At 51.2% G+C, this 25,721-nt stretch overlaps 1 protein-coding gene across 5 annotated transcripts in view; it reads right to left on the reverse strand.

The window, feature by feature from the left end:
• Positions 1-25,721, reverse strand: part of TMEM51 (transmembrane protein 51) — a 62,228-nt gene that overhangs the window by 12,534 nt on the left and 23,973 nt on the right. For 2 of the 5 annotated variants that reach the window (XM_012530521.4, XM_058304353.2), the window contains exon 1: positions 3,439-3,765. The exons of the other annotated variants lie outside the window; for them this stretch is intronic. The gene's annotated coding sequence lies outside the window, so the exon portion shown is untranslated. Of the gene's footprint in view, positions 1-3,438; positions 3,766-25,721 lie in introns of those variants that run through there. 5 annotated transcript variants of the gene reach the window in all.

Genomic DNA, 25,721 nt, shown 5'->3' on the forward strand with positions numbered 1-25,721 from the left:
CATCTGGACACAGCACGCGCCCTTGGGCGGCGACCCAGGAGGCACCGTGCAGCAATCGTTTCTCATAGAGGAGGGAAGACGGGGACCTGCATGTCAGGGAACCGCAGGGGGCAGGATCCAGGTCAGCCCACCAGTTAGCGGGTGCGGGCCATGCCTGGTCACTCAGCAGTTACCTGGAAAGTTGGTCCTTCCTCCACGCGGGCTCAGGGCTCCCGCCTGTGGAAGGGGAATCACACAGGCGCCGACCTCGCTGGGGTCTTAGATTTACCCGCTCCCTGGATAAATATTCTATGAGCGCCTTCCGCACGCCAGGGGCTGCTCTTAGTGCTATGGATAGAGGAGTGATGGGAGCGGCCTGGACACCTTGCCCCTGCTCCAGACACCAGCCCGATGGAGCAAATTCTATGCAAGTGAGACGGGATCCAGGCTGGAGGGAAACGAGACAGCAGGAGAGCGGGGAGAGCGGGAGGGGGGCAGGGGTTTTGAATACGGGGTTCAGGACTGACGATCACTGAGAGAGAGATCTCTGGGCACAGACCTGAAGGCGGTAAGGCGGGCGCCCACGTGGCCCTCTAGGGGAAGAGCTGGTCCGGGCAGCGGGAACCCCCAGCACAAAGGCTCCCAGCAGGAGCAGGCCTGGCGGCTTCCCGGAGGAGGAAAGCTGGAGAGTCAGTGAGTTAATACCCTAAAAGGCTGAACCCAGGGCGGGCAGAGAGCAAGTGTTCTCAACACGTTAGCTGCTGTTTAGGGCTTGTGGGGGCAGGCGAACAACCGCCCCTTCTTTACAGAGGCCTGGAGCAGGTAACGGACTAATTTACGGGCCCTCAAGTTAGGGGCAGAGAAGAACCTGGAGGTCAGGCCCCCGGAGTCCAGCTCAGGCTGTCTGTCCCTCTCCGAATTTGGGAAAGGCAGTGTGGCAGGCTGAGCCACGGTCCCCGAAGCTACCCAGGTCCTAATCACCTAACATAAGGTGAACAAGAGGGTGAAGTGATGCGAAGAAGCGGTCACGAGCACGGAAGCCTCCGGAAGCAAGAGAGGGCGAGGCAGCGATTCTCCCCTGGAACCTCCAGGAGGAGCCAGCCCTGCCGACACCTTGACCTGTGCCCAGTGGAACCGATCCGGATTTTGGCCCCCACAACTGTGGGAGAATGAATAGATCTTGTTTTCAATCAACAACCTTCGTAGTGTTCGTTACAGCAGCTGCAGGAAACTAATCCTGACAGCACTTGTAGTTATGCCTTCACACGGGGCGCCACACGGACCATTCACTTACCTGGGCACTGACTTCACTGGGCAGGATGCTGATAAAACAGAATTTTGGGTGAATTTTGCATTCACTCCTTCTGTGGCCAGGTCTCAGAGAGGCTCGGCAAACAGGACTTCCTTTACTGGGTTTACATTTTAACCCACGATTCCACTAAGGAGCCAAGGGTGCACTTGCTCTAACTTTGCTGGGATAAAAACTATGATAAAGGCACTCTCAGGCTTGTGTCAACAGGGCACTCGTTTTCTGTGGGCTCGATACTATTGTTTCAAAGCCCTTACTATGAGGCCAAGGTTTATTTTCTGTGCTTATTAGGTCAGGGTTTATAAAAGAAACAAAAAACATAAGAGGTGCACGGAAAAGAGAGGTGGACCGCTGTGGCTGAGTCCCGCAGGAGGCCCGTTCCCAGACCTTTGGTGGCCCGGCCCTGGCCGTGGAGATTAGGACGCTGTTGGAGGACGTTTGTCCTGCCCATATCTGGGCATTTTCCTTTCGAGCTGCAGCGATGTTGCTTCCAGAGAAGAGGTTCCCAATCCTTCTGCCAAGCGCCCAAACTGAGCTTGTCGGACTCTCCCCTCCCTTACTTCTCCGCGTCCTACCGACGTTTCCTATATGAAGCATTTTAGCCAGAGCTGCTTGCTCAGGCTCGGGCCTCCCTCCTGCCTCTGATTTTTAAGAGTCACTTGATGCACCTGATTTTTTTCCCATTACTCTTTGGAAGCATGAAAATCCTCCTAAGAGTTACCAAGTGCGAGGCACGGCTGGGAGCGTTGCATGTTTTCTCTCATTTGAGTTTCTCAAGAACCCTAAGAGAGTTTCTAGAATATTCCCCATTTCACGGAAGAGACCAAAGTTCAGAGAAGTTAAGCAACTTCCTCAGAGTCGCACCGTGAATGGCACCAAGATTCAAACTAGACACTCGTGATGTCTGCCCCACCATCCACTGCCTCCCAGGCCCCCTACCTCCAGCCCCACAGGGAAATCCCCTCTCGAGGCCCTGGTTGCTGGAAACCCTCTCTCGGATGACTTCACTCCTCTGTGGTCAGGAGGCAGAATTCCTGGTTTTCCTCAGTGTCATTTCCCCTCCATAAAAACCAACTTCCCTGTGTGAGTCATGCAGTTAGTTCCCTGCAACTCAAGATCTTCATCTGGACATATTGTAAATCATTGACACTGGGCTGTTTAATTATAAAACTGGAAGCCAGGTTAGGAAGGGGCAGCCGTGGGAGAGGGCGGGGGGGGGGGGGGGGGGGGAGGCGGGCAACAGCCCAAGGAGGGGGCTTGCTTTGCAGAGCTCAGCACTTCTTTCGTGCTGGATAATAAAACAAGATCCACCCTTAACCGAGTGCTCACAGTCCCTAGTGCGTTGCTAATGCTTCCATGCATCATCCTGAGGCAGGTTAGTTTAGGAAAAGGGAAGATGAGTCTAAGACCTGGCAGAGAAACGTGAGCACGAAACATGTGGCCATGGAACCCCGCCTGGAAACCCCTGAGAGAAAGATGGCCCCCAAAGAGGCTGCCGGGCAGACCCCGCGAGACCCCGGCCATGAGAACCCCATTGATTGGAATGAGATCTTGTTTGGGGTCAAGGGAGATCCCTGGATACCCTCGGGCGTCTCACCATTGGCCCCCTGGGGAACCAACGGGTGGGTCAACCAATCAGAACGGCAAGCAGCTGGGGCCCCGCCCCCAACATTAGGAAAGGGAGGCGTAAATAGGAGCTTAATACTGATAGCCCCCCAAGCCCCGAGCACTCTGCCTGCCCAGAGGAGCCCGCACCTGCAGGTTCAGGTGTGTCTTCCTGTTCTCTTCTGTTTCTCAATAAACTGCCAGCCTAACTAAACCGTCATGGTCTTAAATTCTTTTATGTAAAGTAGCCAAGAACCTAGAGGAATCCATCAACCCCCAACTTCAACCCCATCTAGTGCTCCCAACAGCCCTGCGAGCCCACTTGACAGGGAGGCTGAAGCACAGCCAACGCAGAGGCTGGAATTAAATGCCACACCGGACCAGTAACGGTTAGAATAGACAGTGACCACCTCCCAGGACGCAGAAGCAAAAGCTTTATCCACAGCAAGTGTACAGGACCTGGTATACCCTGAGCGCCAGGACATGGTGCAGCATGAGAAAGGGGACTTTTAGATTCCCCGGGGCTGTCGTGGGCCCTCACTCACCACCTCCCACCTGCCTCCCCAGTTCCAAGAGGTTTTCAGGTCTTGAGTTGAGACAGGTCAGTCCGAGGGGCCTAGAAGTCTGGAGAACACAGGGTCCAGAGGTTGCAGGAGGGGGTTTCCAACAGGGAGGGGGCAATGGTCAGCCTCAAGCACCCTAGAGAGGTTGCAGAGGACACTGCTGCTTTGCGCCCAGCAACCACTCCCACTCCTGCCGGTGACGCTGCCCTGATTTTCCTTTGCAAGGTCCCTCCCCCTCTCAGTCCGTGTGGCTGAACCCTAGCTTTGGCTCCAGGGGTAGGCACATGCCCCAGGCCCGGCCAATCGGGTCATTCCACACCTTTGGGCACAGTGACTGATTCAAGAACGGACATATGATCCAAGCTGGGTCAATGAGTTTCAAATTTCAGCACTTTCATTGGACTTGCTGAGAAGGAGACACTCCTTCTTTGTATATACGCTTGTGGGTGACAAATGCAGAAAAGCAAAGGGCAGAGAAAAGGAGCCCCGATGATGCTGTTTGGGAACCTGAATCCCACTACACCTGAGGACCAGCCCTTGGAAGGTTTGTGACCAGAGTCTTTTCTTTACATTGGGTTTTCTGTCACTGGCAGCTGAAAGAGCTCTGATGAATACAGACTTTAGAAGAAAGAAGAGCCAGGACAAGAAACCGAATTCCAAGTCAAACATCTTTTTAGAACTCTGCACAATATATCATGGGCCAACTGCCTGAATTAATAAGTGAATTAAAAATTATGGATTTTTTAAAAAAGATTTATTTTTCCCCCTTCCCTTCCCCCTCCCCCAACTGCTGTTTTTGCTGTATCCATTCGCTGGGTGATCTTCTATATTTCTTTCTCTTTTTGTCTTCTCTTTCTCTCTCCTCTAGGATTCACCAGGATTCGATCCTGGTATCCTCTGATGTGGAGAGAGTTTCCCTGTGAGCTGCGCTACCTCAGTTCCTGGTCTCTGCTGCGCTTCACCTTGACTCTCCCCTTTGCCTCTCTTTCGTTGTGTCATCATCTTGCTGTGTGACTCACTTGCGTGGGCACTGGCTCACTGCCTGGGCACTTGGCTAGCCGCGCGGGCACTGGCTCACCACGAGGGCACTCGCGTGGGCACTTGGCCCACTGTGTGGGCCCTCGGCTTGCCATGCGGGCACTGGCTCACTGCGCAGGCACATTTTCTCTTCTTTTTCACCAGGAGGCCCCAGGGATCAAACCCAGGTCCTCCTATACGGTAGGAAGAAGCCCTATCGCTTGAGCCACATCCACTTCCCATGGGGCTGTTTTTTAATGGGCAATTTGTTCATACATCTCATATATGAAAATAGTTTTTGAAAATGAGATGTAGGAGTGGGTGACCATTCTCATCACTATTCTGGGGATACTTAATTAAGTCTTCGTATACCCCATCACAGTGGTGTGGGGAGTGCTAATAAACTAGCTCTCACACATACACAAAAAACAATAAAAACCAAAAACAACAACAAAAACAGGCTCTGATTTGCAGATGAACATAATTAGCTTTTGGAAAGAGTGCAAGCCAGCTCCAACATGCCACTTAAAGGCCGCACCGGAGTTTATGACCCCAACAGGGGACGTGTGTAGGCTGCGTACTGCAGCATTACCTGTGGTGGCAGGGGTTGATAGCAAGCTGGGTGTCTCCAAGTGGGAAAATGGGTGCATAAATAAGGTGGTGCACAATGTATAGTGCTGCAGCAGTCAGAAGCAAAGGACAAGATGGCCATGCAGCCATGTGGATGTATATGAAAACCCAGGGCTGAGGACTGCTTTCCTCCGCACATCTCTTAAGACAATAGGTTCTTCTCATGATTACACTGTCATTTCAAGTCTCTGCAGACCTATATATAATCAACAAAGAGGTGGGTCAGGACCGCTGGGGCACAATCCTGTCAATATAGATTAGAAAGATGTATGCACAAAACCATAATAAACGAGACACTCATTAACAATACTAGGATGGTTGCCCATGGAGGGGAAGAGGAAATAAAAACTGGAATAAAATAATAATATCAGACAGAAGTCCTATAGAAGCCAGGGACAATGATGTCCCTGCAAGCCGTATCTCCTAGGAATCTTCCTGGGGCATGCCCTGGGTCAATGCTGAGGACTGGTCAGTCAGGGGGTAGTAGAGCTGGTTGTACTTGGTTGGGTAGTAGTAGAATTGGGTGGGAGCTGGGCTCAGATTGCCGGAATTCAGAACCTGGCACTGTACCAACTAGGTGTGTGACCTGGGCAAGCTCTTCCATGAGTCTCAGAGATGAACCATGTGACTAATGAGTAATGACAGTATCTGTTCATAGAGGACAACCTGAGCTATGATGGATCAAGCACCAGCCTGTAATAAGCTCATAACTCAAGGAAGAGTTGATGAGTAAGAAGATGAGCTAGAGGAAGGGCAAACCAGTTCCTCAGAGGTATCCTAAAGAAGATGAACTAGATGACAGCTTGTGGAACAAACTGCATGGACAAGAGTCTCAATAATCAGATGTTCAGAAAAATAAAAGGGCCAAATGAAAAAAGCAAAGAAGAGAACAAAACAGAATACAATACTATCAATGTAGATTAGAAAGATATATGCACAAAACCATAACAAACAAGACACTCATTAAATAGAATAGGATGGTTGCCCATGGAGGGGAAGAGGAAATAAAAACTGAAATATAATAACAATGATATAAGAGAGTGGCCCTGCAGGAGACAGAGACAATGATGTGGCCCACACCAAGGGCTGCAATAACTCAAGTCTCTGAGCTCAGGCTCAGCTACTCTTCCACCCTACAAAGAATTGCTGGTTCCCTACTTTCATGACAGCGCAGCCTCCAGAAGCCATAGAGCACACCATGGCCAGGGCAATCCCAAGCTGGTCATGGAGGAACGGGCTGATGGAAGGACACAGGGTTGCTAAGCTCCACTGAGTGACACTACATCAACTGCACCAAGGTCGCAGTCCAGATGGCCAGTGGGAATTTGCTTCCCGCAAGAGCTGTGCTGTCGATATGGTAGCCACTCGCTACACTTGTCAATTGGCCCTGAAATATGGCTACTCAGAATTGATACGGGTTGTAAGAGTAGAAAATACACATTAGATTTCAAAGACTCAGTAGGACAAAGAGAGTATCTCATTAATATTTTTTATTAATTACATGTCAAAATTATATTTTGGGTGTATCAGGAGAAAGAAAATATAATTTTACTTGCTTCTTTGTACTCTTTAAAAGATGCAGTTACTAGGAAATTTAAAATTACAATATGGTCTGCACTTTATTTCTATATGACAGTGCTATTCTAGAATGTGAGTTCCATTGGGGCAGGGATTTATATTTGTTCTGTCCATTGCTTTCTCTCTCCAGTCCTAGAACAGGCCTGACACATGTAGCAGGAGCTTAATAAATAATTGTTGAATGAATGAATAGCACACCAGAGAGGGGTAGTGGAAAACACATGGATTTTTGGAGTCTGTCCGACCTATGTTTAATTCTGTATGCCCCTGGCAAGGCACTTGGCCTCCTTGAGCCTCAGTTTCCTCTTCTTTCGAATGAATTACTCTCCAGGGTAATTCTGAGGATCCGGTGAAATAACCTATGCCAGGTCTGCACAGAACAGGCACATGGATACCTGCTAGCTGTTGTCATGTGCTGTGGGAAACCAGGTGAGGCAGGGAGGACGCTGTGGAAAGGCTGTTGCTATTCTGGGTATGTGAAGGAGAAACCCAAGTGAGGCATCAGACTATGACCTTGAGTAGCTGCTAAGAGGTTTATCCCCAAACAGAAGTGCCTAAACCTATCCTGTAGCTGGAACTGCAGACAGTTTCCCCATTAAGGCAAGCACCAGCAGCTCAGAGAGAGGGACCCAGAGACCAGTGTCAGGCGTGAGGGAGGACCAGAGAGACATGCTTTGCAAGCACCTGGCATGGCCCTAACCTAGGGACTCCCAGGGTGACAGGGCAGGCTGTTTGGTGAGGCTTCTCAGATGTGCTATGTAGGACACGGAAGCCTGAGAAGGCTGGGGCTGTGGCTGTAGTAAGACCCAGCAGTGCAACACCTGGGGCCACGCAGGACACCCTAGAACGTTCACCTTCTGGATATCAACGCAGCCGAAAAGCTGATCAAGAGCTACAGGCCCACCCCTGAGAAAGTATTAGTTTCCCTATGGCTGCTGTAACAAACTACCACAAATTTAGTGGCTTGAAATAGCAAATATTTATTCTCTTACAGTTTTGCAGGTTGGAAGTCTAAAATTAAGGTGTTGGCAGGGCTAGTTCCTCCTGGAGAAATCCATTTCCTTGGCTTTTCAAGCTTCTAGAACTGCATTCCTGGTTTCTGGCCTCCTCTTCCATCTTCAGAGCACAGTACTCCAATCCCTTCGAAAAGCACATCTACTTTTTGAGATAAAAGTCTGCATACATGGCTGAGTTGATAGGAGGTATTATTTTTCTATTGCTGCTATAACAAATTGCCACAAACTTTGTGGCTTAAAATGACACATTATGTATTCTCTTATAATTTGGATGGTCATAAATCTCAAATGGGTCTTGCCGGGCTAAAATCAAGGTGATTGCAGAAGTGCATTCCCACTGGAGGCCCTAGGGGAGAATCCATTCCTTGCCTTCACCAGCTGCTAGAGGCGGCCTGCTTCCCTTGGTTCACCATTGTCTTCCGACAACTGCATCACTCTGACCTCTGCCTCACCGCCACGTGGCCCTCTCTGATGCTCTCCTTCTTCTAAGGACACCTCTGATTATATTCAGCTCACTGGATAATCCAGGATAATCTCCCTATCTCAACAGCCTTAACTTCCTCACATCTCCAAAGAAAGAGGGGATGACCACTGTATTAGTCAGCCAAAGGGGTGCTGATGCAAAGTGCCAGAAATCTGTTGGCTTTTATAAAGGGTATTTATTTGGGGTGGAAGCTTACAGTTACCAGGCCCTAAAAAGTCCAACTCAAGGCACCATAAGAGGTACATCCTCACCCAAAGTCTGTTCCCACGTGTTGAAACAAGATGGCGGGCCATGTCTGCGAGGATTCAGCCTTCCTCTTTCCTCTCAAGGCTCGTTGGTCCAGCTTCTTCTGATCTCAGCTGTAGGCTGGCATAGGGCTTGTCTCTCTTCCCAGAGCTCATTTCTTTCCAGGCTCAGCTGCTCTGGTCAGCTGTAGACTATCAGGGAATGGCTCGTCTCTCTTCCTGGGGCCTCTGCCATGTCTATGGAACTCTCCTCCTCTGTGTATCTTCTCTGTGTATCTAACTTCTGTGTGTGTGCCCAAAGGGGCAGGGACTCAACGATGCATGCCCTAATGACGTGGCTGAATCAAAGCCCTAATAGTGATAATTTAATCAAAGCCACCCCAGCTGAATCTAATTCAACCAAAGGGTATCACACCCAGAGGAACAGACCAGTTTGCAAACATAATCAAATATCTTTTTTCAGGATTCATAAATAATATCAAACTGCCACAACCATGAAAGGTCATGTACTCTTTTACCACTTCAGGTAACGTATTCTCAGGTTCCGGAGATGAGGGCGTGACCACCACTGGGGAGCCATTATTCAGCTGGCCACAAATCCTATAGAGTTCAGGGGTTCACTGGCCTTCCAGGACAAGCCTCCCCACTCTGGTATCTAACAGCACAGCTCTTGGAGCCTCAGGTGTACCTGGACACAGGCAGGTGTGACAGATGACAAATCAGGGGGTGATGACACATTTTACAGAAGGGCCTTTGGTTTCCAAAAGCGTGCATCTTTAAATCGAGAACATGGACTGAATGCTCACTCTGAGCTTGAATTATTTCACTTAATCTTCACCAGGAAGTTGCTTGTGACAGATGCAGATAAGGAGGCCCAGAGATGTTTTACCCAAAGTCTCCTGTTAGTGAGTAGCAGAGAATATGAACCCAGATCGCCAGAGTGCGGGGTCCGTGCCCTTGGCCCCCGTAATCTCTTGCCTCTGACCTGCCTCCACACCATGCCTTAAAAGAGCCAGCTTTTAAAACGTCCACACACTCGCCCATGAATGGGCTTTCTTTGCTGATGACAGGGAGATGGAAAGGGACGAGGGCGCATCCCAGATCATTCAGAAACCAAGAGGAATGCCAGGAAGCAACCTCCCCGGGAGGCCGAGGCCAGGCTGGGCGCAGGCCCAGCGCCTGTCCATCGCCCAGGTTGGCGCCTGCAGCCCGGGGACCACGGGGGCCTGAGCCTCGTCTCACGCCCAGGGAATCCGGCCCTCCCTGAGCGGCCACAGCACAGTGTTGGGGGGTTGGGAGTCAGCCCCAGTTCCAAGCCCTTCCTGGGCGCCAGGCCCCGCCTAGTCACGTCTGCACGTCATCTTTGTAAATTGAATCATCAGAACACTTCCTGGCTGCCCTCTCCTCCCCACCATGTGGAGGGACAGGAGAGGGCGTGGGAGGCCAGTCAGAGGCCGCTGAGTGGTAATGGGTGCTGCTGAGATTTAATTCAGATCCCCCTCCTGAAAGCCCCAGAGCAGTCACGGCCTGACCTCAGCATCATCTCGATGCCTGGTCGGGTTTGGGGGCAGTTATTAAATATCTGTGAGGCCTGGCCCTTGGTCCACACTTAAGGGCCTATAGCTCCAGAAGGAACCCCAACCCCAAACATTTGGGCCCAGAATGGAATTAAACTGATGCAGAAGTAACAGGAGATTGGTTACAAAGAGCCCATTATACTGTTTTGTCACCTTTGTGTATGTTCAAATCCTTCATAGTAAAAAGATTTAAAACCTATTGATTAAAGGAGAAGATTATAACATAAAATATAAAGTAAATATCCATGAGTTCCTACTGAACTAAAGCAATGATTGAATAAATAAATCGAGGAGGAGAGAAATCTCCTGTGCAGAAGAATTCCAAATAATTTAAGGAGATACTCGGCTCTCCAGGAAGGGGAGCTTAACTCCCCACTCCTTTAAGTGTGAGCCACACACTGCGAGTTTCTACCAAAAGAGTCCAGTATGGAAAGGGAGGGAAAAAAAGAGTAACTTTACAGTGGAGATAACTGACAAACACCAGAGATCAAGGTCAACATCAACAGGCAGATTGTCCTGAGAGAAGTGCCTTTGCTCTGATGTGATAGAATGGCACTTTCCCTCCCAAAACACATCACCCGTGTCTAATGGGGAGAAAGTCTATAAAATACCTGACCAATAACCCTCAGTACCGCCAAGAGCATCAAAAACAAGAAAGTCTGAGAAACTGACAACCAGAGGAGCCAACAAGACGACTAAATGCACCAGGGTATCCTGGATAAAGGACATTAGGGAAAAAGAGAGGAAATCTGAATAAAGATGGTCTTTAGCTAATAATCATGAATCAATATTGGTGCATCAATTGTGACAAATGTGCCATACTCATGTCAGGTGTTCATAATGGGGGAAACTGGGTGTGGGACCTCTCTGTACTACTGTCTCAATAATTCTGTAAATCTAAAACTAATGTAAAAAAGTTTAGTTAAAAAAAAATTGACCTGAGGGGTGGGTGTCAGCCCAGCCTAGGACTATTCCTTGAGCCTGGAGAAATTTCCAGGCTAAACAAAGGCCATGTAGTCACAACAACAATAGTCATAACAAGCAATATCAGCTACTATTTCCTGAGTGTCCCCCATGAGCTGGGCGCAGGCGGTGCTGCACACTGTGGGTGGGCCCTGGGGGGCAGGAACGGAGGCGTTGGGTGCTGGCTTGCATCTCCCTCTAGTCCCTCTAGTCGCCCAGTCAACAAACCTTAACTGAGCCCCCACAGGGTGCTGGGCGGTAGTCCAGGTACTAGGGGTGTGTCCCAAGCATCTCAGGGTCCAGCCTCTGTAGAAGCAACCCAGGGCCAGGCACTTCAAAGGTATGCCCTTGCTTAAAAAAGTCCAATAGCAAATAGGAAATCCCAAACAGGTAAACTGAGGGATGCTTATTGTTATAAAAGAAGTCACCGCGGGACCCTACAAGGAGGGTGCTGCTGTGCTATCTAGAGCCAGGGGCACAAGGACCTTCCAGGCCACGCGGGGCGGGGGAAGCTGAGCTGCTGTAAGGCTAGAGTGACAGGGGCTGAGGATGCTGCAGTGGCGGCCTGTTCACCTACTGGGCGGCCTGTTCACCTGCTGGGCGGCCTGGTTACCTGCTGGGCGGCCTGTTCACCTGCTGGGTGGCCTGGTTACCTGCTGGGCGGCCTGTTCACCTGCTGGGCGGCCTGTTCACCTGCTGGGCGGCCTGTTCACCTGCTGGGTGGTCTGGTTACCTGCTGGGCAGCCTGTTCACCTGCTGGGTGGCCTGGTTACCTGCTGGGCAGCCTGTTCACCTGCTGGGTGGCCTGGTTACCTGCTGGGCAGCCTGTTCACCTGCTGGGCAGCCTGTTCACCTGCTGGGTGGCCTGGTTACCTGCTGGGCAGCCTGTTCACCTGCTGGGCGGCCTGGTTACCTGCTGGGCGGCCTGTTCACCTGCTGGGCGGCCTGTTCACCTGCTGGGTGGCCTGTTCACCTACTGGGCGGCCTGGTTACCTGTTGGGTGGCCTGTTCACCTACTGGGCAGCCTGTTCACCTGCTGGGTGGCCTGTTCACCTGCTGGGTGGCCTGGTTACCTGCTGGGCAGCCTGTTCACCTGCTGGGCGGCCTGTTCACCTGCTGGGTGGCCTGGTTACCTGCTGGGCGGCCTGTTCACCTGCTGGGTGGCATGTTCACCTACTGGGTGGCCTGTTCACCTGCTGGGCGGCCTGTTCACCTGCTGGGCGGCCTGGTTACCTGTTGGGTGGCCTGTTCACCTACTGGGCGGCCTGTTCACCTGCTGGGCGGCCTGGTTACCTGCTGGGCAGCCTGTTCACCTGCTGGGCGGCCTGTTCACCTGCTGGGTGGCCTGGTTACCTGCTGGGCGGCCTGTTCACCTGCTGGGTGGCCTGTTCACCTGCTGGGCGGCCTGGTTACCTGCTGGGCGGCCTGTTCACCTGCTGGGTGGCCTGTTCACCTGCTGGGCGGCCTGTTCACCTACTGGGCGGCCTGTTCACCTGCTGGGCAGCCTGTTCACCTGCTGGGCGGCCTGGTTACCTGTTGGGTGGCCTGTTCACCTACTGGGCAGCCTGTTCACCTGCTGGGTGGCCTGGTTACCTGCTGGGCAGCCTGTTCACCTGCTGGGTGGCCTGTTCACCTGCTGGGTGGCCTGGTTACCTGCTGGGCGGCCTGTTCACCTGCTGGGTGGCCTGGTTACCTGCTGGGCGGCCTGTTCACCTGCTGGGCGGCCTGGTTACCTGCTGGGCAGCCTGTTCACCTGCTGGGCGGCCTGTTCACCTGCTGGGTGGCCTGGTTACCTGTTGGGTGGCCTGTTCACCTGCTGGGTGGCCTGTTCACCTGCTTGGCATCGTCCTTTCCTGTGGTTCCACGACTGGGTGTGGCCGGGCCTGGCCACCCAGCGCTCCCTATTGCCCCGATTGGGGTCACGGCCCTTCAGACCCAGCGAGAACACTATTCTTTGACTTGAGGAAATGCTGGTAAGGAAGAACCCTTCCCCCTCCCCGTGGGCTTTGCTGGCGAGACTGGCTGTAAACTGGAGCTGCTGGGCTGGAGCCCACCTGCGAAATAAGAGCCGAGGTGGGCAACGCGTGAGAGACCAGAAGGCACCCCCTGAACTTGCGGATCCTGCTGGGCCTACCAAGGTTTCATTTGTATCACCCCATAAATACCCTGTAGTGGCCTAGCAAAAACATATAATAAAATAAAATTTAAAATAATGACTAAGACCGAAACAAACCCCTCTTCTGTGGCGAGCCTGGTTCTGACAAAGCAAGCAGCTGGTGCCGACTTCCCCGGGTTTGTCCTCTCACACTGGGCGGTCCGCGCGCCCGCGAGGTTCTGGAACACAGGGTCCAGAGTCAAGGCCTCGATCCCAGAGTTATTGAGTAGCTCTCCTTGGCTGGGGCACTTGGAGGAAGACAAGAGGCCTGTGGCCATGGTGGTGACTGGGGAAGGACATAGCCCCAGGGGGGGAAGTTGGCAAATCTCTCCCCCGGCTATGGCCGGTCTGGAACATGCTGCCCAAAAGGCAGCGCTATATAAGCCACCAAGTCGGGGAGGCCTCCAAGACACCAGCAGAAAATACAGGGCAGGAGAACGGGGCCCTGCCCTGGAAAACGTCACTGCCAAGGTTACGACACACACCCAGGAAACAGATGCCGTCAGGGGGCAAAGGAAGGAGGAAGGGGCCCGTGGGACAGGCAGACGCCGGCGGGGCTCCATCTCCCTTCCCTGCACTCTGTCCAAGAGGGAGAACCGTGAGATGACAAGTTGGGGAGGGAGGGCAGGAAGGGCGAGGGAGGAATGCACAGCTTGAAAGAAGAAGAAAAACGAGCAAAAATGGAATAACACAATTCAAGTGCACGAGGAGGGAAAAATGAGAGATGCAGAGCGGCAGGAGCAGAAGTCAGGAAGTAGCTGGGTCAGGGACCAGGGAGTAGCCAGGGACGGGGGAGGGGGGCGTTGGGGTACAAGTAGCTCTTGGGGTACAAGCAGCTCTTGGGGTAGGGAGGGTGGTTGGTGGGTGACTCGTCGGGGTCTGGCCCAGGGTACGGCTTGTGTACACAGGTAGACCGACCTGATAGCAGGGTTGCCAGGACACGGCTGCCTCCCCACCAGTGGTTGCCCCAACGGGGAGGCCACAAGCAGGCTGGGCCCTGCGGAGAGGCGGGGAGCCCATACTGGACGGCGGCACCCACCTCCTGCTTGGGGCAACCCAGCCTCCTGCCTCGCCTGGATATGGGAGCAAAGGTCTCCTCCCAGTCTCCCTGCCTCCTGGCCTGCCTGGCTCCATGGCCCTCCAGCAGGCACATGTGGCCCCCCTCCCTGGGCCAAGACCCCTCCGTGGCTCCCAAGGCCTCTGGCAGAAGGCCCTGCTCTCGTGGCCAGTGCCCACCCGCCGCGCCGCTTAGGCCCGGGGCTTAACCCTTTCCAAGTGCCAACTCATTCTCCCCTCCTGGCCACCCTGAAAGCCCACTCTATGATGGCGTAACTGAGGCTGGGAGACGTTAAGTAACGGGGGCGGGGGGGGGGGCGCAGTTTCTCACATCGTCCTCCTCATCCGGGTTCAGAGCTGCGGCCAGCCGTGATTCCTGCCTCTCCCTCCCTCAGGCCCGAATCCGCCCACTCGTGCTTCTCCTTGTCTGTTTTCACTGCCCCCACCTCGGGATGGACACTCACCCCTCCCCGTGCCCACCTGGCTTCCCTGCCCCAGGCCTTTCTTTCTAGCCAGTTCGCCCAGTGCACTGCTGCCATTTTAATCTTCCTGCCTGAAACAGCCTTTGTCTTTTCTTTTAACTTGCTATTCTCCTGCTCAGAAGCCTTCAGAGGCTCCCGAATGCCAAAGAATCAAAGGCCAAACTCCTTAGCTCGGTGCTCGGACCCTTCACCACCCAGCTGAGGGGTCTGTGAAAACAGGGGGGCGGCTTCCCACGGAGCCCCCCTGATCCACAGCCCACCCCTCCAACAGGAGCTGGGCAGGAGGTTACAGCCCTGCCTGGGGAGGGGCACGGGCTGCTGGGGGGGCAGGGCTGGGACCCCAGGGGTGGGGGCCCCTCGCTGCTGCCCGCGAGCCGACCTCTCGGACCTGAGGGTTCTCAAGTGGGGTCCTGCAGGGCTGGGGCACCTTTCCTGCTGCTCGGGGGGCTTTGTGGGGCCTCCTAAAGGACACGAGCCTGCGTGATGGGCATGGTCGGGGTGCAGCACCCCAGATCTAAGGCTGAGCTGAAAACAACCTCCAAGTCCATCTCCATTGAAGATGATGCCAAGGTCAGCCTGTGAAAAGAGATGAATCAGCACTTCCCAGCCTGGGGAGTTCACGGACCAGTAAAATCCCCCTGGACACTTGAGGATTGACGCGGAGTTTGATCTTTCTCTTCTACCAAGTAAGGTCCTTAGAATCAAAACAAACCAACAAGTACCCACCCCGCTACAATGGCCATCATTTCTTACCAATTTCACAGCCAAAATCAACGGAGAGACTCCTGGAGTAAAATGAAATTAATTATGATTTAGGGGAAATGTAATGCATTATCTTCAGTTTTCTAAATTTGCTGTGAACTGACGGAAATTTTGTCACTCATTGTTGGGGCAACATATAGTATTTAGAAACCCTGAGGTTAAACTACTTCGACCAGTGCCACACAGGGATAAGATTTAAAAAATCAGAACTACAAACTGTCAGCATCTACCACATTAAAAATCTGAAATGGAGAACTCAGTAATTTGAGACTACTTATTATAAAAGGGTTTTATTTTCATTTATAAATGAATATGTGATCACACTTCCTTGGGTCAAGATCCCTCCACAGCTCCCCATTGAAATCCGTTTTCCCACCTGTAAAATAAGAGGTAGTAGGTTGGGACTAGATTATCCCAAAGGCTCAGCACTGAGATTCTCAGATGTCACGAGGCAGGCCCAGTTAGAGACACCATCTGGGCCAAAATGACATGCAGATGGCTCTTTGGACTGAAGAAAGAACATCACGATTTGCAGGGGAATCACGTTCTAAGCCACCTGTTCCTTCCCAGGCCCTCGGGTTGGGCTCTGACCTCCAGAGTTGGGCAGGAACTGAGCAGATTAAGCAAAACAAACAGCTGCCTTCCCTAGGGCTGGGGCTGGGTGCGCCTCAGTCCTAATCGTTGAGCATTTCCCCAACCTTGCTTACTTCCGGGGTGAGAAGGTTTCCTGGAGGTCTGTGTAAGTGCACAGACGAAGCCTGGAAGGACCTGCAGTAAGCCAGGAGCAGTGGTTATCCCGGGGCGAGGAGCTGGGGAGACAGAGGGTGCGCTCTGCTCCGCGGACCTCCGACACTTCTACGGCAGGCCGTCTCAGCCCGGCACCCGGCACCATGGACGGGCTAATTCTTGGTTGGGGGCTGTTCTGCACATCGCGGGATAGTGAGCGGCATGCCTGGCGTCTACCTGCTAGATGCCAGCAGCACCTCCCCAGCTGCGACAACCCCAAATGCCTCCAAGAAATGGCAACGTGGCAGGTACCAAAATGTCTGCACAAGGACAACACCTGGTCGAACTCAATCTGGCTGGGCCTGCCTATACCCGAGGCCAGGGGTGGGGCCCCACCCGTCATCGCCCTATGATCAGCTGTCACACTGGGGTCTGCAGGCTCACCAGGAAGAGCCCCGCTCTCCTATCAAAAGAAATTGCAGAGGTTTGGAGGTTATCTCCCAGGAAATGGGAGCAAAGGCCGGCCAAGTTTTTCATTATGCTACAGAAAAAAACACACACACACATATATAGCTAACATAATAATTTGCATTAACATTATTAAGGATGTCTATATTCAGCATCTCAGCAAGTGTTGTCAGTTCTACCTGTCCAAGCCACCGTCACCTAGATGACTGCCAGCCTCCTTCCTGGTCTCCCTGCTGCCCTACCAGGTCGTCACAAGCAGCCACAACGAGCCTTTCAAAATGGCCTTCGGGTCCTGCCACCCCCCTACCGGGTTTCCTACTGGCCCTCGGAATCAAATCCCAACTCGCAGCTGCCTTCGGCCCTCTGCCCTGTGGACACGGCTCCCCCTCTGCCTTTGGCTGGCCCCGGACACTCATGTGCGAGCCATGCACCAGAGCCCTGGCATCGCCCCGCAACAGACCAACCACCTGCTGGATCAGGACCCCCAGGCCTGAGAAGCACTGCTCCTGGCCACCCCCACCCCCACCCCCAAACACGCTCCTCGGGCCACGCCGCTCCCCTCCATCCCCAGCAGACGCCGAGACACCGCCCATCGCCTGCTCCTTCTCATCTGCCACTTAAGTGCCACCTCTGCATCACCGCCTTCTGAACCCAAGGTTTAGGGGAACTTGCCCCCCGCATTCTCCATCTTAGCACCCTGCTGTCTGGGTCACAGCTATGCTCACCGTTTGGAATCATCTTGCTGGATGCCTTTATTTTTGGCCCGTCTCTCCCCCAGGCCCCACACCCCAGGTGGAGGCTCTACAAGGGCAAGGATGGGACAGGCAGTGCCAGGCACATGCTGCAAGTATTTATGGAATTAACACCGGCCACATATATTGAGCCCTTACTTACACGGGGCAGTGAATTTACTTTACTTGTATTATCTTGTTTATTCCTCACACAACCTATGATGTGAGATCAGCCCTATTTATGATAATCTTGATTCCACAGGTGAGGAAATAGAGGCCCAGAGACTCCGGTTAGAGGCAGAGCTGGGGTGGGGGGTCCACCTGGAGGTGGGGGAGGGGATGAGTCGGGGCCTGTGATCCCCCACTCTACCACTGCACAAAACCACCCTCTCATTTGTCAATCAAGTAGCATTTTCACATACAAAGGATGCTCAGCATTGAAATACATTTCCTAGTGAATGCTTCCAGAAAATAAAGAATTCCACCGCTGGGGAATACTCATCCCTCCACGTGCTTTTTTGGTAAATCGCTTCTTTGGGTAATTGCCTCTCTGCACTCCAGATCTGTTTAAGCCAGGTCCGTGTGTCCATATGTTCCCAAAGGCTGTTGATATAAACCATTTGCCTCCCGGCATGAATCCAGCAATCAGCCCAACAGGGTGGCCGTGGCGGGGCCACCAGGGCCACGGAACAGCCCGCGGCTCTGCGCCGTGCAGCAGGGCTGACCCCCTCCCCCTCACAGCCACCAGGTAAATCCGCTGTCCTCTTTGGAGACCCAGCACCTTCCTCTAAGCCCTCCCCGGGACTGCGCAGGTTCCCAACGCCCTCCCCGTTGTGGCTCGGGGACCCTTGGGGCCCCTTCCACTGTGTTGACTCCCTGAGCACCAGGGTCTGGCATCCCAGTGGTCACATCATCCGCACGCCCGAAGCCCTGTCCTGAGCTGCCTTAGGTGGTAACTTCCTTATGTAACCCTCAGGACAATCTTTTATATGGGAAACACAGTATCTCATTTTTGCACACGAAGGGCCCAAAGCTCAGCGAGGTGAAGTACCGCGCCCTAGTGGCACCGCTGGTCCTGAGACCCCGGAGTTGCACAGCTCAACTCGGGGGCGGGCAGAGCCACCAGCACGACGCTGACGTTCACCGAGCGAGTGCTGCGTGCCAGGTGCTGTGCCAACACCTTGGCTGCTCAATCTCCCAACAGCCCCACGAGGTGGGTGCCACGATTATGCCCATTTTACAGGTGGGGAAGTGGGCCGAGCGCGGTGGAGTGGCCCATCCTTAAGGCCACTCAGTCCAGAAGGGACCCGGGATTTGAATTAGGCAGTCGGACCCCGGAAGTGAACACGCCGTGCTGCGTAGCCAGTCTTTCAATCCATCGCAGCCCCACGTTTTAAATTTATGTGCCAGCCCTCGTGGAGTTTCATGCAGGCAGCTGCGTGTCACAGTTTGACGGCATGACTTTTATTATTATTTTTCAAACCCAAAGGAAACAGAGCACCTTGAGAAACCAACACGGTGGGGCCCAAGACTCTGGCAAAAAAATAAACAAAAGTGTAGTTTGCTCACCTTGAGCTCAGCCCGCCCAGCACCTGCCACCCCACCCCCCAAGCCGAGGGCCGGCAGTGCTGCGGGCAGGTCGCCGTTCATTTAGACACGCAGCGCGTTAGTGGCAGTGACCGCCGGCCCTGAGTCTCTGCCAATAGAGTAAAAGCGATTTGTTAGGAGATGAAGCCTGGGAGCAAGGCTTCTGAGCTTTTAAATTGAGAGAATCCAAGAGAAGGTTTAATAACAGACCTTACGATTCACTGGATGTGGTTCAAAAAGGCTTTTTGCTCCCCTTGTTGCCACGGGCCACCAGCAAACTGTCAGGTCACTTCCTCGAAGGTATGGAGGACAACTTCCCATCCTACCGCCCTGCGCAGCTCAGCGTGAACCAAGAGAGGTGCCTGACCTTGCACATGACGCAAGCAGCAGCCGACGAACATTAGCTTAGTTCCACGGGCCGCACACCTCTGGGCACACTTATTCAGCTATTAGCAACCCCCTTTACAGGTGAGGGAGCTGAGGCACGGGCAGTAAGTAACCCGTCCATGGTCTCGTAGCTGGTGGAGCTGGGATTTGAACCCACTTTCCGAACAGCACACTCAGCCTTCCTGAAGAAGGGCGGGTCTTGCTCCACCAGAGATGGATTCTCATTCCAGTGAGGGATCCCCACCCCAAAAGGTGGCGGCAGCACGGTGTGACTAAGAGAGTCAGGAGTTAGGCAGACCCAAGTTTAAATTCTAGCGCCTCCATCCTCTAGCTGTGTGACCTCAGGCAAGGGACTTGACCTCTCTGAGCTTCAGGGTTTGCTCTATAAAATGGGGATAAGAATAGCTCCTAGTCCATAGGTTGTTACAAGCATTAAATTAGACGACGATAATAATAAGAGCCAACATTTAGGAAATGTTTCCCGTGCTCAAAGCACTGTGAGGAAAGAAGAGTATTACCATCTTCTTTTTACAGATGAGGAAATGAGACTCAGCGTGGTTAAGTCACTTGCACAAAGACACACAGCTAATCGTAGAAAGGTGGGGCCTGGCAACACATTTTATAATTAAAAGTGCACATAAAGCAACCAGCACAGTGTCCAAAACACAAAGATCCTCAACACATGGCTAAAATCAGTGTTACCTAGGGGATGACCAGGGAGGCAGAACCCGGAGAGGCTGGGCTAGTTCTGTCCACCGGCCAGCGCCTGGCGGACGCCTGCGGCCCTCTGTTCCCAGCACAGCAGGCCCTGTGATGCCCGGCACACGGCCAGGACCTGCTGGAGACTGAGGGCCCTTTGTCCCCGGAGACTGCCTGGGGGCCAGACTTTGACCCCAGTTAGGTCTATGCTGAAAAACAAACTAAAAGTAACAGAACCGGGCAACACCCTCAAAGACCTGACTGTCTCCAAAGGAGTCGACTTCAGCGATGAGAGTCTGGCGGTGCCCACCCTTTTGGCAATGCAGACACCCTGAGCCCCACCCAATACCTGCTGCTGACTTGCCAGGGCTGGGGCAGCAGCATGTGCTCATTTCCTTGTTTACCGGAGGTATAATTTACATACGGGAAAATGCACACATCTGAAGCTTCATGAGTTTTGACAACCTTATATACCCAAGATCCACCCAGGTCAACATATTCTTCCATCACTCCAGAAAGTCCCCTCCCGCCCTCTGCCACTCAAGTCTAACCCTCCTCCACCCCAGCAACCACTGGTCTGCTGACACGCTAGGTTCCTTTTGCCTATTCCAGCAGTCTTTATGAATGAAATCAAGCAGCAGATACTCGTGGCTGTCTTCTCCTCCCAGGTGCTGCGTGTGCCACCGCTTCGCTCCTTTTTTCTTGCTGAATAATATTCCAAGGTGTGGCTATCATTTACCTGTTTATCATTCACCTGTTGATGAATACCTGGGCTTGTTTCTAACTTGGGTTGTTATGCATAGAGTCTTTGCATGGGGATGTTTTCCTTTCTTTTGATAAATACCTGGGAGTGGAAGTACAGGGTCACAACTGATTTTTTAAGGTATTCATTTATTTTTTAACCATCTATCCAGGTGCTGCAGCTGCTTACTTGGGGTGGGGTACCCCAGTCTACTCTCATTCAACCCTTCTTTCCAGGTGAGAAGCCCCTAAGTGACAAGACAGGCTTTGGGTCACAGAGGGATGGGTCTTGCTATGGAATGATCCTTGACTTTGGGTCCCCATTTAGCTTTTAAAGCTGAACCGACTCTGTGTGGTTTGTTCTAACAACGTCAGCTGCGCATACCTGGGCTAGAAGCCCGCAGAGGTGCTTTGCACAGACAGCGCCTGGTCCAGATACCGAAAGGCACAGCACTAAGCAATGGCAGTGACAATGTACTCCCTTCCCTGCAAACTCCTTGGTGGGCCAAAGTTCTAAATAATTGCTGCAGCTACTGTTGAGTTTTTAAATATTTTTAATTTTTAGGGTTTTTTTCTCTTTTTTTTTTTTCATTTATTGAAGGGTATCACTCATACATAAAAATACATAAATAATAAGTGTATAGTAATAGTTGTGAACTTACAAAACAAACATACATAGCATCATACGGGGCTCTCATGCCTCGCCCCACCACCAATACCTTGCAGTGTCGTGAAACATTTTTAACTAATGATTGAAGAGCATCCTCAAAATATTACTGCTAACCAAAGTATCTTACATTTGGTGTATTTATTCCCCAGCCCACCCTATTGTTATTATTTTATATCATTTACATGTGAACACACATACATAAACAAGTGTAGAGTAAAAGTTGTGAACTTACAGGCAAACATGCATAACATCATACAGGGAATACCATATGTCAACTCACCACCAACACCTTGCACTGTTAGGAGACATTTGTTATAAATTATGAAAGAATATCATCAAAATCTTACTACCAACTGTAGTCCTTATCTTACATTTGGTATATTTTTCCCCCAACCTACCCTATTATTTTTTTTTAAATATATTTTTATGACAGCAGTTGTAAACTTACAAAACAATCATGTACATGTGCAGAATTCCCATACAACACCTATCAACACATCATACCATGGTAGCACATTTATTACAGATTATGAGATAATATCATCAGATTACTACCAGGCTCATAGTGTACATTTGGCACTTTTTCCATACTCACGCATTATCAATAGAGTATATCTGTGGCACAGATGCAAGAATATTGCATTACTGCTAACCACAGTCCCTAGTCACTCCGGTTGTATTTTTCCCATGCTTCTCCACATTCCCACCACCCTACAAGTACAAGAATGATGTGTATCTGTCTAGCTCACAAAGGACACTCTTGCATCTGTACCATCAACCACAATTCGCATCCACCTCTGGGTTTACTGTGCTATTCAGTCCCTAGATTATTCTCTAGCTTTCTGTCAATTGGCATTTACATCCCTGGACTACCCTTTCCAGCCACGTTCCCATTTATAAACCAGCTATTACTTACTATAATGTGTTACCATCAACTCTACACATTTCCACAATTTTATAGTAAGGTTAATTAAAACTTCTACATACATTAAATATCAGTAGTCCATCTCAGTCCTCCTCTTATCTCCCTTAAGAACCCACCACCTACGACAGGTCTTGAAGCTATTGGCCTACATTTTCTTCCAGAAGTTTTATGGTTCTTGCTTTTGTATTTAGGTTTTTGTTTCATTTTGAGTTAATTTTTGTATAAGGTATGAGATAGAGGCACTCTTTCCTTCTTTTGGCTATGGATATCCAGTTCTCTCAGCACCATTGGTTGAATGGACTGTTCTGCCTGAATTAGGTGGGTTTGACAGGTTTGTCAAAAATCTCTTGTGAGTGTCCGTTTCTGAACCATTGGTCTATGTGTCTCTTTATGCCGGTACAATGCTTTTTTACCACTGTAGCTAGGTAAAGTCTAGAAGTGAGAGTTCTCCAACTTCATTTTTCTTTTTTAAGATGTTTCTGGCTATTCAGGACCCCTTACCCTTCCAAAGAAATTTGAAAATCATGCTTTCCATTTATTTTTTAAAATGCTGGTTGGAATTTTTATCAGAATTGCACTGAATCTGTATTTCAATTTGAGTAGAAATGATATCTTAATGATATTTAGTTGTCCAATCTGTGAGCATGGAAATTCTTCCAATTATTTAGGTCTTTTTTTATTTCTTTTAACAATGAGTTATAGTTTTCTGAATACAAGTGCTTCACATTGTTGGTTAGGTTTACTCCTAAATATCTGGGTTTTATCTGTCATATTTTATTTTCCTCACTTTTGATACTTTTAGTTACTTTTACTGATATAATCTTCATTTCCAGACACTCTTCCAAGCCTTTTTCTCTTGTTTTTCTTTTCAGGCTATAGGACACCATTTAGTATTTCCTGCCAAGCCAGTCTCTTGGTTACAAACTCTCTCAGTTTCTGTTTATCTGTAAATATTCTAAGCTCACCTTCATTTTTTTTTTAAAGATTTATTTATTTATTTATTTATTTCTCTCCCGTCCGCCCCCCCCAGCCCTGCCTCACCCTGGTTGTCTGTTCTCTGTGTCTATTTGCTGGGTCTTCTTTGTCTGCTTCTGTTGTTGTCAGCAGCACGGGAATCTGTGTTTCTTTTGTTGCATCATCTTGTGTCAGCTCTGTGTGTGTGCGGTGCCATTACTGGGCAGGCTGCACTTTCTTTTGCGCTGGGTGGCTCTCCTTACAGGGCGCACTCCTTGTGCGTGGGGCTCCCCTACATGGGGGACACCCCTGCGTGGCACAGCACTCCTTGCGTACATCACCACTGCGCATGGGCCAGCTCATGGGCCAGGTCAAGGAGGCCCAGGGTTTGAACCGCAGACCTCCCATGTGGTAGACGGACGCCCTAACCACTGGGCCAAGTCCACTTCCCTCACCTTCATTTTTGAAAGACAACGTTGCTGGATATAAGATTCTTGGCTGGAAGTTTTTCTCTTGCAGTAACTTAAATATATCATACCACTGTCTTCTGCCTCCATGGTTTCTGATGAGAAATCAGCACTGAATCTTAGTGGGTATCCCCTATATGTTATGCATTGCTTTTCTCTTGCTGCTCTCAGAATTCTCTCTTTGTCTTTGACATTTAACATGTCAATTAGTATGTGTCTCAGAGTTGGTCTATTCAGATTTATTCGGATGGGAGTATGTTGTGCTTCTTGCACATGGATATCCATGTCCTTCAATAGGGTTGGGAAATTTTCTACCATTATTTCTTCAAATATTCCTTCTGCCCCTTTACCCTTCTCTTCTCCTTCTAGGACACCCATAACATGTATGCTTGCATGTCTTTTGCTGCCATTTAGTTCTCTGAGACCTTGTTCAATTTTTTCAGTTCTTATCTCCATCTGTTCTTTTGTATTTCATTTTCAGAGGCCATTTCTTCAAGCTCATCAATCCTTTCTTCTGCATCCTCAAATCTGCTATTATACGTATTTTTAATTTCATTTATTGTGACTTTCATTTCTATAAGATGTGCTATTTTTCAACATATGCTTTCAAATTCTTCTTTGTGTTCATTCAGTGTCTTTTTAATGTCCTTAATCTCTTTAGCCATCTCATTGAATTTGTTAAGGAGATTTGTTTGAACATCTATGATTAGCTGTCTCAACTCCTTTAGGTCATCTGGAGGCTTATCTTGTTCCTTTAACTGGGCCATAGCGTCCTGTTTCTTGGTGTGGATTGTAATTTTTTGTTGGTGTCTTGGCATCTGGCTTACTAGATGTATTTATTCTGGGTGCAGTTTCTTTAGTTTAGGGCGCTGAGTCACATCTGGGTCCCAAGGAAGGAGCGTGCCCTCTGATCTGCCACAACCTCCTGACCAGCCCTCTCTGGTTTTCAGACATGTGCCCTGGCAGCCTCTGGCCACGGCCACGCCCAGTTGGTTCCCTTAACTGCGTCGAATAGCACGTCCCCAAACCACAGCCGCCGGGAACTCAGCACGTGGCCTTATCTGGAAACAGGGTCTCTGCAGACGGCCTTAATTAAGATGAGGGCACAGTGGATGAGGGTGGGCCCCGCGTCCAATTGGGGTGTCTTTATAAGGAAAGGAGGATGGAGGCTCAGACACACAGCCTATGCGGGGACAGAGGCCAGGGGAGCCGGAGGTGGGGGTGACGCGGCTCGGACCAAGGGACATGAAGGACTGCCAGGAGCCACCGGGGCCAGGCACGGAAGGTTCTTCCCCAGGTGGCAGAGGTAGTACGGCCCTGTCGACACACTGATTTGGGTTTCTGACCTCCAGAACTGGAGAGAGAAGACGTTTCTGCTGTTTTAAGCCAAGCCTGGGGTCATTTGTGCGGTAGCCCTAGGGGAGGAGTACGGTCCCCCAAAGCTTGTTGCTTCTTCCTTCCCAATGTCCTCCTTTTTTGATTATTCTCCTGTCCCCACCCATTTTGCTCCCACTTCTTGGGCCTGGTTGATGGAGATACGCCCCTTCTCTAAGGCCCTCCCAGGCCCCACCACACCGACCCCACCCCGGCCCCCCTAAAACAGCCACAGTGACCGTCGAACCTCCAAGGAGCCCCTCGCAGCCCACGGGAGAAAGTCCTAACTCGCCAGGGCACTACAGCCTCACGGTTAACTCTGACTTCAGTCTCCTCGAGCACCCGTCTTCTGCAGGTTCCCGTGCCGGGCCCCAGCGATACTAGACTTCCTTCCAAGAGGAACATCAGCGCAACGTCGCACACGGCCGGGGAGAGAAACCATCCGGATCTCGTGACTCCAGCAAATGTGTCTGGTTTCCATCCGCCGCCCGCAGCCCAGCCTCCTGCCTCTGCGTCCTCCCCTCCCCCAGCCGGTCCTTGAAAAGCCTGCTCTCCTTCCACACCCAGCTCG

Source organism: Dasypus novemcinctus, chromosome 9, assembly GCF_030445035.2.
Source record: "Dasypus novemcinctus isolate mDasNov1 chromosome 9, mDasNov1.1.hap2, whole genome shotgun sequence".
Classification (NCBI taxonomy): domain Eukaryota; kingdom Metazoa; phylum Chordata; class Mammalia; order Cingulata; family Dasypodidae; genus Dasypus; species Dasypus novemcinctus.